This window comes from Sitophilus oryzae, unplaced genomic scaffold (assembly GCF_002938485.1).
Source record: "Sitophilus oryzae breed Bouriz unplaced genomic scaffold, Soryzae_2.0 scaffold_1614_pilon_pilon, whole genome shotgun sequence".
NCBI lineage: Eukaryota > Metazoa > Arthropoda > Insecta > Coleoptera > Curculionidae > Sitophilus > Sitophilus oryzae.
In genome coordinates, this window is record NW_022146297.1 from 1,106,990 (window position 1) to 1,121,200 (window position 14,211).

At 31.4% G+C, this 14,211-nt stretch overlaps 1 non-coding gene across 1 annotated transcript; it reads left to right on the forward strand.

Moving 5' to 3' along the window:
* Nucleotides 1-254: 254 nt before the first annotated feature.
* Trnay-gua lies at nucleotides 255-346 on the forward strand. The gene is given in 2 exon segments: nucleotides 255-291; nucleotides 311-346. It is a non-coding gene; the product is annotated as a tRNA-Tyr (tRNA).
* Nucleotides 347-14,211: the final 13,865 nt, after the last annotated feature.

A 14,211-nucleotide genomic window follows, 5' to 3' on the forward strand; every position in this document is an offset into this window, starting at 1 on the left:
TTAATAGGTCTAATTTTTTACAATAATTTATTTTAAACAAGCTATTAGAAACTTATACCTAATTAATAAAGATTGTGTGTCGTGTGTAATTACTTATACGCAAAATGTAAAATATTTTAATTTCCTAAGTTTTCTAATGAATTTAAATACTTAGTTCCTAATCTATATACCTAATTTAGTAAAAATTAGTGAAAATTGAAAATACAAAATAAATGACTACGAATATGTACCAGAAATCCAAAAGCAGTAATATACCTTCGATAGCTCAGTTGGTAGAGCGGTGGACTGTAGAGGTTGTTCAATTATAGAAATCCATAGGTCGCTGGTTCAAATCCGGCTCGAAGGATAACTTTTTTATTTTTTTTAACTAGTTCCTAATATAAATTTCACTCATTAAACAGCAATTGTTAATTATTAATAATCATATAAGTTTAAAAATTACTTATTCTATCATATTTTTATGCATACTAAATTCTAAAACGTTACTTATTTAGCATATGTAATGTTTAATTTAGTTAGTTAAATTAAACAATTTATAAGGAACGTCATGTCATACCCTTTAGAATACATCAAAATGATTATAAAATTATATCATTTTTTATATAATAAATTTAAATTTAATAATCGAAGAGTGAATACCAAACGGAGTAAGTGTCAAATATCTCAATATTAAATTATTACATTAGAAACGTAACAAATACTATGCTGCATGTCCTAACAAAAGTTACAAGTGCCAAACGAAAGCGTTTATTGTTTATGTATATTATATGTATTTTAAAAGATATTTTAAAAATTTATTAATTTTAGTTCTACAATGTTTTTCTCATTTATCTCGAAAAAATAATTTTGGCACTTACCTCCTTTGGTATTTCCACTCTTCAATTGTTGTCGAAAAAAAATTATTCTTCTATTTCTTTTGTTTACTACTAGTCAAAAATAATTAGGATACGTTAATCTGAGTTGGGTGTTTTAGTAGTGTTTTATCTAGTATTTTTGTTATTAAATAATTATTAAAACTAATCCATTTTTATTAGAAATATATTTTTAACAATTTCATTAAATTGATAACATTTATTGACAATGAAAAAATAGAAACAACAAATTGTTGTATATCTACCCTACATTGTTTTTTTACGTTTTAAATAAAATTAGAACAGCTTACTCTGATAAATCGGAATTTAAGTCAGCCATATTAATCCTCTACTGCTTTCCTCCACTTGCCTTAATATTTTTATTCAATGATTTATACATTCCATTCATATATTAAAAACGAAATCGACTAATATAATCATAACATTCAATTTTTGTCAATTTTCTTTGGCGTTTTAATGGACACATTTCAATTTGATTTGTTTTTTTCGCACATCATTGTTTTACAATGAGATCTATGGATTAAAATTATTTTCAATATGGCGGCACTTCCGGAAATACCGCAAGTTGACAGCAACTTTCTTATTTTAAATGGGTGCCCCCATTTTTTATTAAATACTTAAATTCTCTGTAAAATGCTATGAATACTGATGTTAAACACTCTATACCTACCATTAACCGTTTTTGAGAAAAAAAATATTTAAAATTTTTGGATGAAAAAAACTACCTGTCAAAAAAAATTGTATAGCCTAAATGTCAAACTGAGTGATTACCACAGCCACTATGACATAAAGAGAAGACATGTGGCTATCTATTTCAAAAATGAAATTGTTCAAATGTCATATAATAATGGCGGTAGCTGTCATGGAATTGAGCGATTAAAAAATTATCATAAATCATTTTTTTCAAATGGAGATACACTTTTTTTATTTCACTAATGAAAAGGTTTTTCAATTCGTTACTTTCTAGCATACATATTCCTATACCTAAAATAAATCGTTTTTAAGTTATTTAAGATTTAATTTGAGAACGTATATTTTTCTTGATTTTATCTAGCTTACTTTGACATTAAGTGTCAAACGGTCAGAAAATATATTTCCATCTGTCAGAAAACGAATTATTTGAATTTCCTATAGTATAAATACTGCCTGCCTTAAGAGTTTAAAAAGTGTATTTATAAAAAGATATCTCGTATTTTCGCTCTTCAGCTTTGTCTTTACTGATATCTAATAGTTGATATTATTAATAATATTCCGTATGATCGAAAAAAAAACAGCGCAAAGTGGGCTCGGAAATGATGCTGCTTTTTGAACAAAGCGTCACAATATGAAATGGCCAGATCTATTGTTTTACATCACTTGACGTTTAAAGCAGGGTTGGAAAAAATCATGATTTTTTTAAAAAAATCAAAAAAATCAGATTTATTTTATTTAAATCGGATTTTTTTTATTTAAATCAGATTTTTTTTTTATTTTAATTCAAAACAATATATAAATCGGATTTCCAAATGACTAGGACTTATTTCCAATTAAAGTCCTATCCTAAATGGCTAAATCTTTATAACTCTGAGCGATACCGATAACAACATTAATAATTCTATGGCGCCTGTCATTTTTCCACATCGATCACCAATATTCCGCAAAAAAAGTCGCTCGCTGCAGATCAAAAGGTTTTTTTTTCAAACGTCTCAAAAGTATTAATTTTTGCCATTTTAACGGCTAGGCATAAAAGTAAAGCACCCTTACGCCTAAGCACAAAAGTACAAAAATATATTGTTAAACTGATATTAAGTGTCAAAATCAACGACTGTACAAATTGTTTCTCGATTACTGTTTGTATTATTTGCAATGTTTAAAATCGATTAAAAAATTATTTGTAATGTTTAGTATAAAAATAGTGTTTTATTCGGAGTAAAAATGTACTTTTTGTGCCTCCTTGTAACGTCGGAATAGCTTTACGATGGTCCTTCATGTACAGCATCGTCAAAAAAAGTATAATTTCTACTCTTAATAAAACAATACACTATTATTGGGAAATAGTCTAAAGTCAAGAATGAAATTAGTATTATCTAATGTCAAAGTGTAAAGTACTTACTGCAAATCAAAATGTCGGTAAGAATTTGGAAACATACCAAAGTTTCAAAAAAAATTTAAAACAATATATTTTCTGACAACGATTATAGATTTTCGGGAATGAAGATATAGTCTCTATATCAGAAGAACCTAGTTCTGGCACTGTTCTGCGAATGATATGTATTCGAACAGCGAATTTTTGTCACTTATACATAAATTTTAAAATAAATCCCTGCGTTTAGCGGTCTTATGGATTCACACGAAATTACTTCAAAAATCGGTTCAACAGTTACATTGATGAATAGATATTTTTATATAATTTTATAAAATTTACAATTATTTTTCGATTTATTATCTGTTATATCTGCTATAGAAATATTTTTTATAGTTTTCTAGGACAGATTTTTATAACTTTTACAGTTATTTTTTGATTTATTATAAAGCTTCAATAAAATTAATTTTTTGATTTAAATCACATGATTAAAATTAAAAAAATCACTAGATTTAAATCACGATTTAAATCATGATTTAAACCATTTGATTTAAATCATGCCAACCCTGGTTTAAAGTCATAGGCTACTGGTTAAAATCAAGTATAAAATATACGCTTTAAAACTAAATCTTAAATAACTTAAAAACGATTTATTTTAGGTATAGGAACATGTATAGTCAAAAAGTAAGGAATTGAAAAGCCTTTTCACTAGTGAAATAAAAAAAGTGGGTTTCCATTTGAAAAAAATGATTTATGATAATTTTTAAATTGCTCAATTCTATGACAGCTGCGGCCATTATTATATGATATTCGAACAATTTAATTTTTGAAATAGATAGCCACATGTTTTCTCTTTGTGGCAAAGTGGCTGTGGTAATCACTAAATTTGACGTTTAGGCTATACACATATTTTTGACAGGCAGTTTTTTTAGTTCAAAAATTTTAAATATTTTTTTTCTCAAAAACGGTCAATGTTAGATATAGAGTGTTTAATATCAAAATTCATAAAATTTTACAGAGAATTTAAGTATGCAATAAAAAATGGGGGCACCCATTTAAGATAAGAAAGTTGCTGTCATCTTCCGGTATATCCGGAAGTGCCGCCATATTGAAAATATTTTTAGTCGATAGATCCCGTTTTGAAATTATGATATGCAAAAAATCTCCGAGCTAGATGTTGTAGTTCTCCAGAAACTTTTAATGCACGCTCAGCCTGGGACGCCCTGTATGTCGCACCCACTTACTGTAATTGTCCGTTTCATGAAATGGATATCCACTTCATTAGGCTATACACATATTTTTGACAGGCAGTTTTTAGTTCAAAAATTTTAAATATTTTTTTTCTCAAAAACGGTCAATGTTAGATATAGAGTGTTTAATATCAAAATTCATAAAATTTTACAGAGAATTTAAGTATGCAATAAAAAATGGGGGCACCCATTTAAAATAAGAAAGTTGCTGTCATCTTCCGGTATATCCGGAAGTGCCCCCATATTGAAAATGTTTTTAGTCGATAGATCCCGTTTTGAAATTATGATATGCAAAAAATCTCCGAGCTAGATGTTGTAGTTCTCCAGAAACTTTTAATGCACGCTCAGCCTGGGACGCCCTGTATGTCGCACCCACTTACTGTAATTGTCCGTTTCATGAAATGGATATCCACTTCATTAGGCTATACACATATTTTTGATAGGCAGTTTTTTTAGTTCAAAAATTTTAAATATTTTTTTTCTCAAAAACGGTCAATGTTAGATATAGAGTGTTTAATATCAAAATTCATAAAATTTTACAGAGAATTTAAGTATGCAATAAAAAATGGGGGCACCCATTTAAAATAAGAAAGTTGCTGTCATCTTCCGGTATATCCGGAAGTGCCGCCATATTGAAAATATTTTTAATCGATAGATCCCGTTTTGAAATTATGATATGCAAAAAATCTCCGAGCTAGATGTTGTAGTTCTCCAGAAACTTTTAATGCACGCTCAGCCTGGGACGCCCTGTATGTCGCACCCACTTACTGTAATTGTCCGTTTCATGAAATGGATATCCACTTCATGTGTTGAGAACACCTCTTAACTTTTAATACTGATTTTTTAATGACTAAACCTAAATTTTACAAATAAAAATAATAAATATTTTCACTAAATTGAAACTGAAACCAACCAGTTCGCAAACCTAACCTAACCAATTCGCGAAGTGGATATCCATTTCATGAAACGGATAATAACTTTTACTTGCTTTTAAGCTTTATTAAAATTTTGTAAAATGCCTAAGGTGAATAAAAAGAAATTTAGATATTCTAGTACTTTCTACCGAAAAATTAAACAAAAGGAATCACTGCGAGCCGATGCATCAACATCAGAAACAAAAACTACATCTTTCTATAATCCTACCGATAAACATCATAAATCAGGAAGTGACTGAGACATTTTTGAAACTGAATCTCAGAGGAGAACTAATTTGAGAACCAACAACAATATAAAACAAGAGCTAAAAAGTGGGCGTTAAAATACTCTATACTTCATGTAGCTCTGAATAATATAGAAACACTAATAACAGAAAATACACAATAAGTAAAAAATAACTTCAAAGGACAAGCCGGAACGTTATAGTGACACCAATGGAATATATAGTCGCCACCGCGCACCGCCGCGATCGGTATAGCATAACGCTCCAATTAAGTGGCAATCTCGGTGGCAATTTGGTGATGCAGGGAACTTTCTTGGAAAAAATCACTTTATGGTTCCAAAGAATCGTTGACCATGTAGTTCCAAAAAAGTTATTGTTTCTATAAAGTCGCTTTTGGGTAGCTACAATTGTCACTTTATCAATCCGAAGATTTTAAAGGTCCAAACGGGTAGGGTTGGTCTAATATGTTATTGTTCCCGGTACTTTGTGGAAGCATATGGAACTATAAAGTATTTTTCGGATTAAACGGCCATATTTTTTATGAATTTTTAGACGAACAGCCAAATGGCTAAAACATTATGCGTTTTTAAGCTAAATATACCTAGATTAAAGCTTTTTTCCTGAGTTATTTTGTTATTTCTGACGATGGACTAATATTTTAAAGTTTTACCCCGGTTTCAAGCGAATTATTATTATTTTTTAATTACAAACATGAGTTTCTATTGCAAATAATATAATAATTTGAAATATTTTGGGGGACGCTCGAAATTTTTGTTATATAAACCCACTATTTTATTCAGTAAGGTTGATTGCGTTCTGGAATTTACCTAAAAAAGGCGTTAAAATCGCACGGTAAATAACAAATAACGAAAAAAAATAATAGCTTCGATAATTATTTTCCATCATGACATTTATTTTTATGAAATGTGAAATTGCATGAAGAGGTCGCTGCGAATAAAGTTCAACAGTTTAACGAAAGTTCCACATGTCGGTGGATAACACTTGGCTGCCACGAACACGCGATTAGGCAGCTTCGTAAGGGATAAGTCGCATTCACCAGTAGGCTACTTTATAGTAACCCATCATAGTAACTCATTTAGTGGCAAAAACTACCCAAGACACTACCCGGCTTCTCAAAATCTTTCCCCATTTTGGTAGCAGTTACTTAGCAGCTACGAATATACGACGTAGCCGCCGATGGTCACAGCCCACTTTGTAGTGGCTTTGATAGTAGCGGTTACGTATCTGCCACTATAAATGCTAGTTGGGCTAGGCATAAAAGTAAAGCGCTTTTACGACTTGTAACATTTGAAAAAAAATTGCATGTGTCCTATTCGGAGAAAAAATAGCTTTTTGTGCCTAGCCTGTAATGTCAAACGTACAGCCTCGCTACAAAAGTATAGGACTAAAAACTAAAAGGACTTTTAAAAGTATTAAAATCCAAAAAATATGATTATCTTTAAAAAGAGCTTTTTTAGAGAAGAAAATTTTGAGCGATATAATATATTATATAATCGGCGGTTGACAATCAACAGCATACCCAATCCCCCCCCCCTTCACCGGTCATGTTTTTTAGTCCAATGTACTTGACAAATAAGTGGTAACCCTAAGTTAGTAGAGTTAGTATGGTTTGTAGATATTAACCTGTTCTCTTTTAATATAAGAGAATCAAAAGGGAAGTGTTTCAAAAGAGAATAAATAATTACATGCATGCACACAAATTTCTGTATTGGTGGTGCTTGTTAACGGCTAAGTCTCACAACAGTCTCTTGATATAAATTGAATTAACTGATTATCTAGTTGATCTTTGAGAATTTGCTGTTTAGATGTGTTAGTCTTCGTAACAACCACCAGGGAGAATTTTGAGTCATCAGCTTAAAGTTCGTACTGTTTTTCTATTTATAGCATTAGTTTCTGGCTGTTCTATACCGGGTGCGTCTCAAAAGTGGCTCACCCCTATAACTTTTTTATTTTTTCAGATAAAAAATCGAGATTTGGTACGTTAGTATATGACATAAATTAGGATTGATTGGTGGTTTCATTTGTTTTTGGTCACTTCCTATTTCACCGGAAATGACTACAACTTTTGATTTTTAAATGGCACCCTCAGTGTTCTTTTACTTTTTTCGAATTTAAAATTCAATCTAGAGTGCCATGGCTATGTTAAAAACAATAATTCTTCATCAAGGAGCCTTGGAAAAATAGATTTGATCGTCTAATGTTTTTAGTGTCTTGTCCTGGCCAGTTAGAAAATGCTCAAATCATATTTTTAATCATATCTCAATTTTTTCAAATAGAACGAGGGTGGCTCATTAGCATATTTGGAAAAAGTATTTTTTTACGAATAATTTGATACCACACACTTGGTATTTTGAGTCAAATTTTCGTTACGAACGGTAAGTTATAATTTCAAATAAACCATATGCGAAAATGTCAAAAGTTGACATATGATATGTCTTTCTATTCAGAGTGACATTTTGTATCGAATAAACTCAAAAATACCGGGGGTATCATTTAAAAATCAAAAGTTGTAGTTATTTCCTGTGAAACCGGAAGTGACCGAATACAATTGAAAACGTCAATCAATCCTAATTTATGTTATATACTAACATACCAAATCTCGTTTTTTTAACTAAAAAAATAAAAAAGTTATAGGGGTGAGCCACTTTTGAACCCGGTATGAAGAAACGTGGATTTATCAATGTTACCACTAAGATAAAAATTGACAAAGAATGTATAAATTTGTAGAAAAGGTATAAATACAGAGTGATGCCTGTAAGTGGTTCATTCTTTCGAATGATGGGGAACGTCTAAATATTAATTTTGATATAGCACACTATGGGTCGGAAATGCTTATTACGCAAACAGGGTGTTAAAGTTTTTGAAAAAATAAAGATATTCTTTAATAGTTTTTAACAGTTGAAGGTATCGTTATAAAATTTTATTACAGAGACACTTTAAATGTAATATTTTTAGTTGTAGTAGAGGTTTTAGTTACAACCACTGGCGTAGATGTGATACGCATCGGGTAATTTTTTCAAAAAAATAGTACGCCACTGATAAAAATAAAAATTTCATAGTTTTTTATTTGTTCGGTTTATTTCCAAGAAGAAATGTCTCTTTCAACTTTCTCCTATCTAACACCATTTTGTCACAATTTAAAAATAAATATTTTACACTAAATAAATTTTGTGCTTCTTTAACATTCTGAAACAGCAACAAATATGACGTTAATTCAACTTCTATCAACACCAATCCATCAAAGGATAAAAACGCGTTTTGATTTTTAGGAAAAATTTCTACTAAACTTTATTGTCATGTTTTTTTTTTAATTTTCCCTAAAACTGTATGGAAATTTGGAAAAGTATAAACAGGGTTAACCATTTTATAACAGGCAATTTTTATGAAGAAATTAAAGATTTCTTAAAATATTAATAATAAAAAAGTTTTTCCTCTTGTAAAGACAATCCGGGGATATCAAAGATATATTTAAATATCCTTTGGGGGATATACTGTAGAATAAAATGTCAAATCAAGAAACGCTAAATAGATTTCCCTTACCGTTAAATCGGCTCAAAATTTGTCATTTAAAATTGATACAATTTATTGCGGTCGAAACAGGTTATACAGAGTGTGTTTCTCTGGCGAATTTTATGCGGTTTTGCGCCTCAACCGCACCGATGACCTTGCAAGGACGCTGCCGGCCACCAATATAATACGATCCGGGCGGACTAAACATTATAGCGATCAAATAACAAACACAATTAATCCTTTAATGCGAAACCGAAGAATCGAAAAAGGTGCTGTACTTGAGACTATTTTTTGTAGAAGGCCTGAAAGTTGTACAAAAGCGCGCGTTCGATAGTTTACATAGACGCGCGCCTAGATTTATTTGTTCGGAAATACGAGACGAGAATGTGGTCGCTCTTAAAAAATATACAGGGTGCTGCAAGTTTAAATAATACCAAAATTGGTATAATTAAAAATATACACACAACCAAACTAATATGGAATCATCTATTACTTTTCATAATTTTTGAGGCGTATGAACATTTTGTTTTTATGAATAAAACTCAGTCCTTACCAATGACATTTAATGAAAAATAATCCATATAGCAATAAAAAAAAATCAGTTCCCAAAGTAAACGCAATGGTATTTTTTTGGTTTTTGAAACGAAAAGATTTAAATCTTAAATGACTAAAAAGCAAAAAGATCAATTTTCTTGATAAGTTTAGTAATCCTTGTTGCCACCTCTAGCCCTTATGCAAGCCTCTATACGCGCTGGCATGCTTCTTATTAAATTAACAACGTTGTCTTGGAGTATGTTTTCCCTTTCTGCTAATGCTGCATCAATAAGTTGTGCGAGATTTTTTGGATTGTTTCGACGAGCTCTGACTCTTCTTTTGAGCTGGTCCCACAAGTGTTCCATAGGGTTTAGATCTAGTGAACACGCAGGCCAGCCCAAAACTAAACACCTTCAGTTTCAAGACATTCTTTAGTCTCTTTGCTGGTATGAAGAGGTGTAGTACAGGGGCGCATATACAGGAGGGGTAATGGGGGTAATTACCTTTTCCGGGAAGACATTTATAAATGAGAAAATCTGGTATAAATTAAAATTGTCACGAAATAATTTAATACTATCAATCAAAATAAAAATTCAGAACAATCTAGGTTTATTTTTTTCCAAAATCACAATACCTTTAAGCGAAAATTTAATTTAAATCTATTACTTTATTTAAATATTGCCACTAACTCATTCTCTGGATGCGCCACTGGTGTCGTACCTATCGTGCATGAAGTTAAAATAATCCCCAATTGCAGCTCTCCAAGACTAACGATTGGTTCTAGCACTAAATCAACATACCTCCGACCTGTTAAAGTTTGTTGAAGTGGTAACAATCGAGTTTTTGCTCCCCGCATAATACCTCCCCAGGACATTACAGTCCCTCCTTTATATATTTGTACATATTTGCCAGCTTGGAGCCTCGCTCGTCTTCCTGGACCTTTGAGAACCCGAATTCGATGGTCATCTGATCTTAGGCCAATTCTGGTCTCATCCGAAAAAAAAACATTTTGCCAATTCTCAGTTGTCCAGTTTTGATGTTGAAGGCAATTTAGCCGGTCAATTTTATTTTGCCGATAACTATGGAATCCGTAACTCTCTCCTGCTGTAAAGCCCTCGAGCATGAACCCATTTTCTTATGGTTTCAACACCTGTAGCTGCCAGAAGCTGTCTTTGTGGTTCTGGATGAGAAATCTTCGGATTTATTTTAGCAATTTCGCACACAAGACGGTCTTGTTGGTCAATTGTGACTCTTTGACGAATTTGTCTGGGCCTGTTCTTGTATCTTCCTAATTCCAAGTATCTTGCATATCTCCCTAAAGCAAATGAGAATTTACACAGTTTCTTCTTCACGCCCGTAGCATTAGATGAGCTCCGTAGTACAATTAAAAGTATTAAAAATAAATTCTCATCTGGGACTGATGGGCTTACTCTCAAAATGTTCTCTGAACTTCCGGAATGCACATTAATCTATCTTACTACTTTAATTAATGAGTCATTCCAGAAAGGTGTTTTTCCAAACTGCCTTAAGACAGCAATAATTATTCCTCTGCATAAAGGAGGAGATAAAGATCAAGCTTCGAACTATCGCCCAATTTCTCTCCTGCCCACATTATCTAAGATCATTGAAAGATTGGTTATAAAAGGCTTCTATCTTTTCTCCTTAAATATAAAGTACTTTCTACCCATCAATTTGGATTTCTAAGTAACAGTTGCACAAATGATGCTATGTTCGACCTTTTTAATAATGTATACTCTAGCCTGAATAACCATCACTCTACAGCTACAATTTTCTGTGATTTCTCTAAGGCTTTCGACTGTGTAAATCATAATATCTTAATTAACAAATTGCAATACTATGGATTCAGGGGAGGGCCGCTCGAATGGCTTAAGTCGTATCTTGGCAACAGAAGGCAGCTTGTGAGGATTGATACGTCTATGTCTTCTTGTAAGCCTATAGAATGTGGTGTCCCTCAGGGTTCAGTACTTGGCCCTATTTTATTTCTGGTGTTTATCAACGACATTGCAAATCTAGACATTAGCGGTAAAATCTGCCTCTTTGCGGACGATACTAGTTTCATTTGGAGCGGCTCAGATGTTACGGCACTATATGATACTATATCCAGTGACTTACGCACCATTAAATCTTGGTGCGATTCTAATCTCCTATGCCTCAACCTTTCAAAAACTAAAGTTTTGTCATATAAAAGTATTATACAACCTTTTGTACTTAATAACACTACTATTGACGTCGTGGACTCTGTGAGATTCTTAGGACTTGTTGTGGACAACTCGTTAAAATGGGACTTGCACATCGAAGCCTTATCAAAGAAACTAAGCTCTGCCTGTTTTGCGCTAAGATCAGTGTCTAAGGAACTTAACTCATCAACCTCTAGAATGGTCTATTATGCCCTTTTTGAGTCACATCTTCGTTATGCCCTTCCATTCTGGGGTACTTGCTGCGCGACAAAATTTTATCGTATTTTCAAACTTCAAAAGAGAGAGCAGTTCGATACTTATTGGGACTAAACAGTAGAACTCACTGCCAGAATTTCTTTAAAAATTTCAAAATACTGACTCTTTCTTCCTTATTCATTTTTGAATCCGTTTGCTTAATCCGTAAGCACATATTCTCTATTCGGGAAAGGCCTTCTCACAACTATCCGCTTAGGAATGCGGAGCACGATATTTATCTGCCAGCCCCGAGCTCAGAACTAGTTAAAGGCTCAATATTGTACAATGCCAAGAAAATGTATAATAATAAGAGCCCTATATGCGGTAAACGACTTTTTTGTTGATGTTTAATCATGAACAATTTAGAATTTTAATTTTAATATTTTGATCATCTCACACACTGGTTAAAGGTCTAGTATTTAATATTTTATAACTCTTGATTTTATGTTATTATAACATGATTTTATCCATTTACAGTTTTCCTTTTGTAAAATTTTCTAGATACGCCTGTGTTCTGCAATGTCCATATATGTTTTATTTGTAATTTTATGACGTAAATTTTTTTTTCAAATTGATTTGTATTGTATGACATTTTTTTATTATTTGTATGTTTGTTTTTGTGCTTTTTTTTTGTTTTGCTTTGTCGATGAAGCTGTTTTGGCTTTTTGTACAATAAAGCGTTGTTTTTTTTATCATTTCGATATAACACCCTGGGTAAAGACTTCTATCTTTGCTACGTCTCTTTGGGGCATTCCTTCTTCAATGAGAGCAATAATTTTTCTCTTTTGTACATGTGTTAATCCAACATAAGGCGTTTTTTTTAATTTTTTTGGATCGAATGAAAATTACCGGACAATCGTTATTGTACTACTGAACACAAAATTCAGAAGAAGATAAATCTCAGCAGTCCTTTATTTCTCCAAAAAAAAATCCTTTATGGCTATTTCGCCACTGCACTGCAAGAAAATCTACAAAAGGATATATCCTCTATTATAGATTGGAGACAACACCGGTAGCAGGTCTAAAGAGAGAACAAGTTAAAGAGGTAGAGAAAACAGACAGATCCTCCAGCCTCTACGTTACGGATAACTTAGAATACAATAGATCTTTTGCGGTGATTAACCTCTCTCCCATTATTCCACTTTCTTCATAACATATTTTCAAACTACAGTTGTTTAATTTTAAACGGATTACTATAGATTTTTAGCCCAGTTGGTTTGCCATGAAATTTCCGTTCCAAAAATACCATAATATCATATAATATGCCTAGTGGTTTTTGAAATATAACCATTTAAACTAATTTTACTGCATATTTATAGCCCTCTCAAAATTCTAGATTCAAAGAATTTTAAAAATGTTTAACAAGAAGTATTGTATAAGGATATACTGTATATACTGTTAACGAGAAGTACGGTGTCTTCTTCAAAGTTCAGTTTATCAAAAATTACTGTCTTGTTTGATATATACAGGATGAGGCAAAACTAAATGTGTTTTTTTTCTCCACTATTTTAAATAATTGAACATCTATTTTGACACCCATTTTGAACACAGCATTTTGCCTGTTATCATAATAATATATAAAATACCTAAAATAGTTATTTAATGATAAAATTGTGTTTTTTGAAAATAAAAGACAAGATTTGACTTTCGCTCTTTCCGAATTTTGATTTTAAATAAAGAAAATAGTTTAGTACTTTTTATGTGCTTAGTCTGCGTTAGCTAATCTAAGTAATCATTATGCCATATGATCGAAAAAAAAAACGGCGTCCAGTTGGCTTGGAAATGACAATCGATGACATTTCCCATATAATTTTGTACGTTAAAAGATAGCGAACTTCATTTTATAGCCATCGCTGACGCCATTTTTTTATCATACAGTATTTAAATTCCATTGTCCTAACTAAATAGGAGTACGTACAAGATATTTTTGATAAATTAAAATTCTAATATACTTTGAGTTTTATTATTTTTAAATTGTTTAGCAAATTGAAATCCAATATTTATGAAGAATATGGCATATTCTGATAGATCCATATTATATAGACAAGTGTTAATATTCTCTGTCTTAACAACTATGATACATGGAGGTGGTAATAGGAAAAATAAAAACCCTAATATATATTTCTTCTTCTTATTAATATTATTATTAAATTATTTAGCAAATTAAATAAGTACAAAAAATCTTAATTACTATCTTGCGAGCAATATTCAATTACAGATAATGAGCAATTTATCAATCAGAAAAAATACATTAAATACCACTTTATATATAATACACGAGTATGAAATACAAAGACCAAACTACAGACAATCAATAAATACTGGCTCTTTTAGCGGAAACAATATTTTC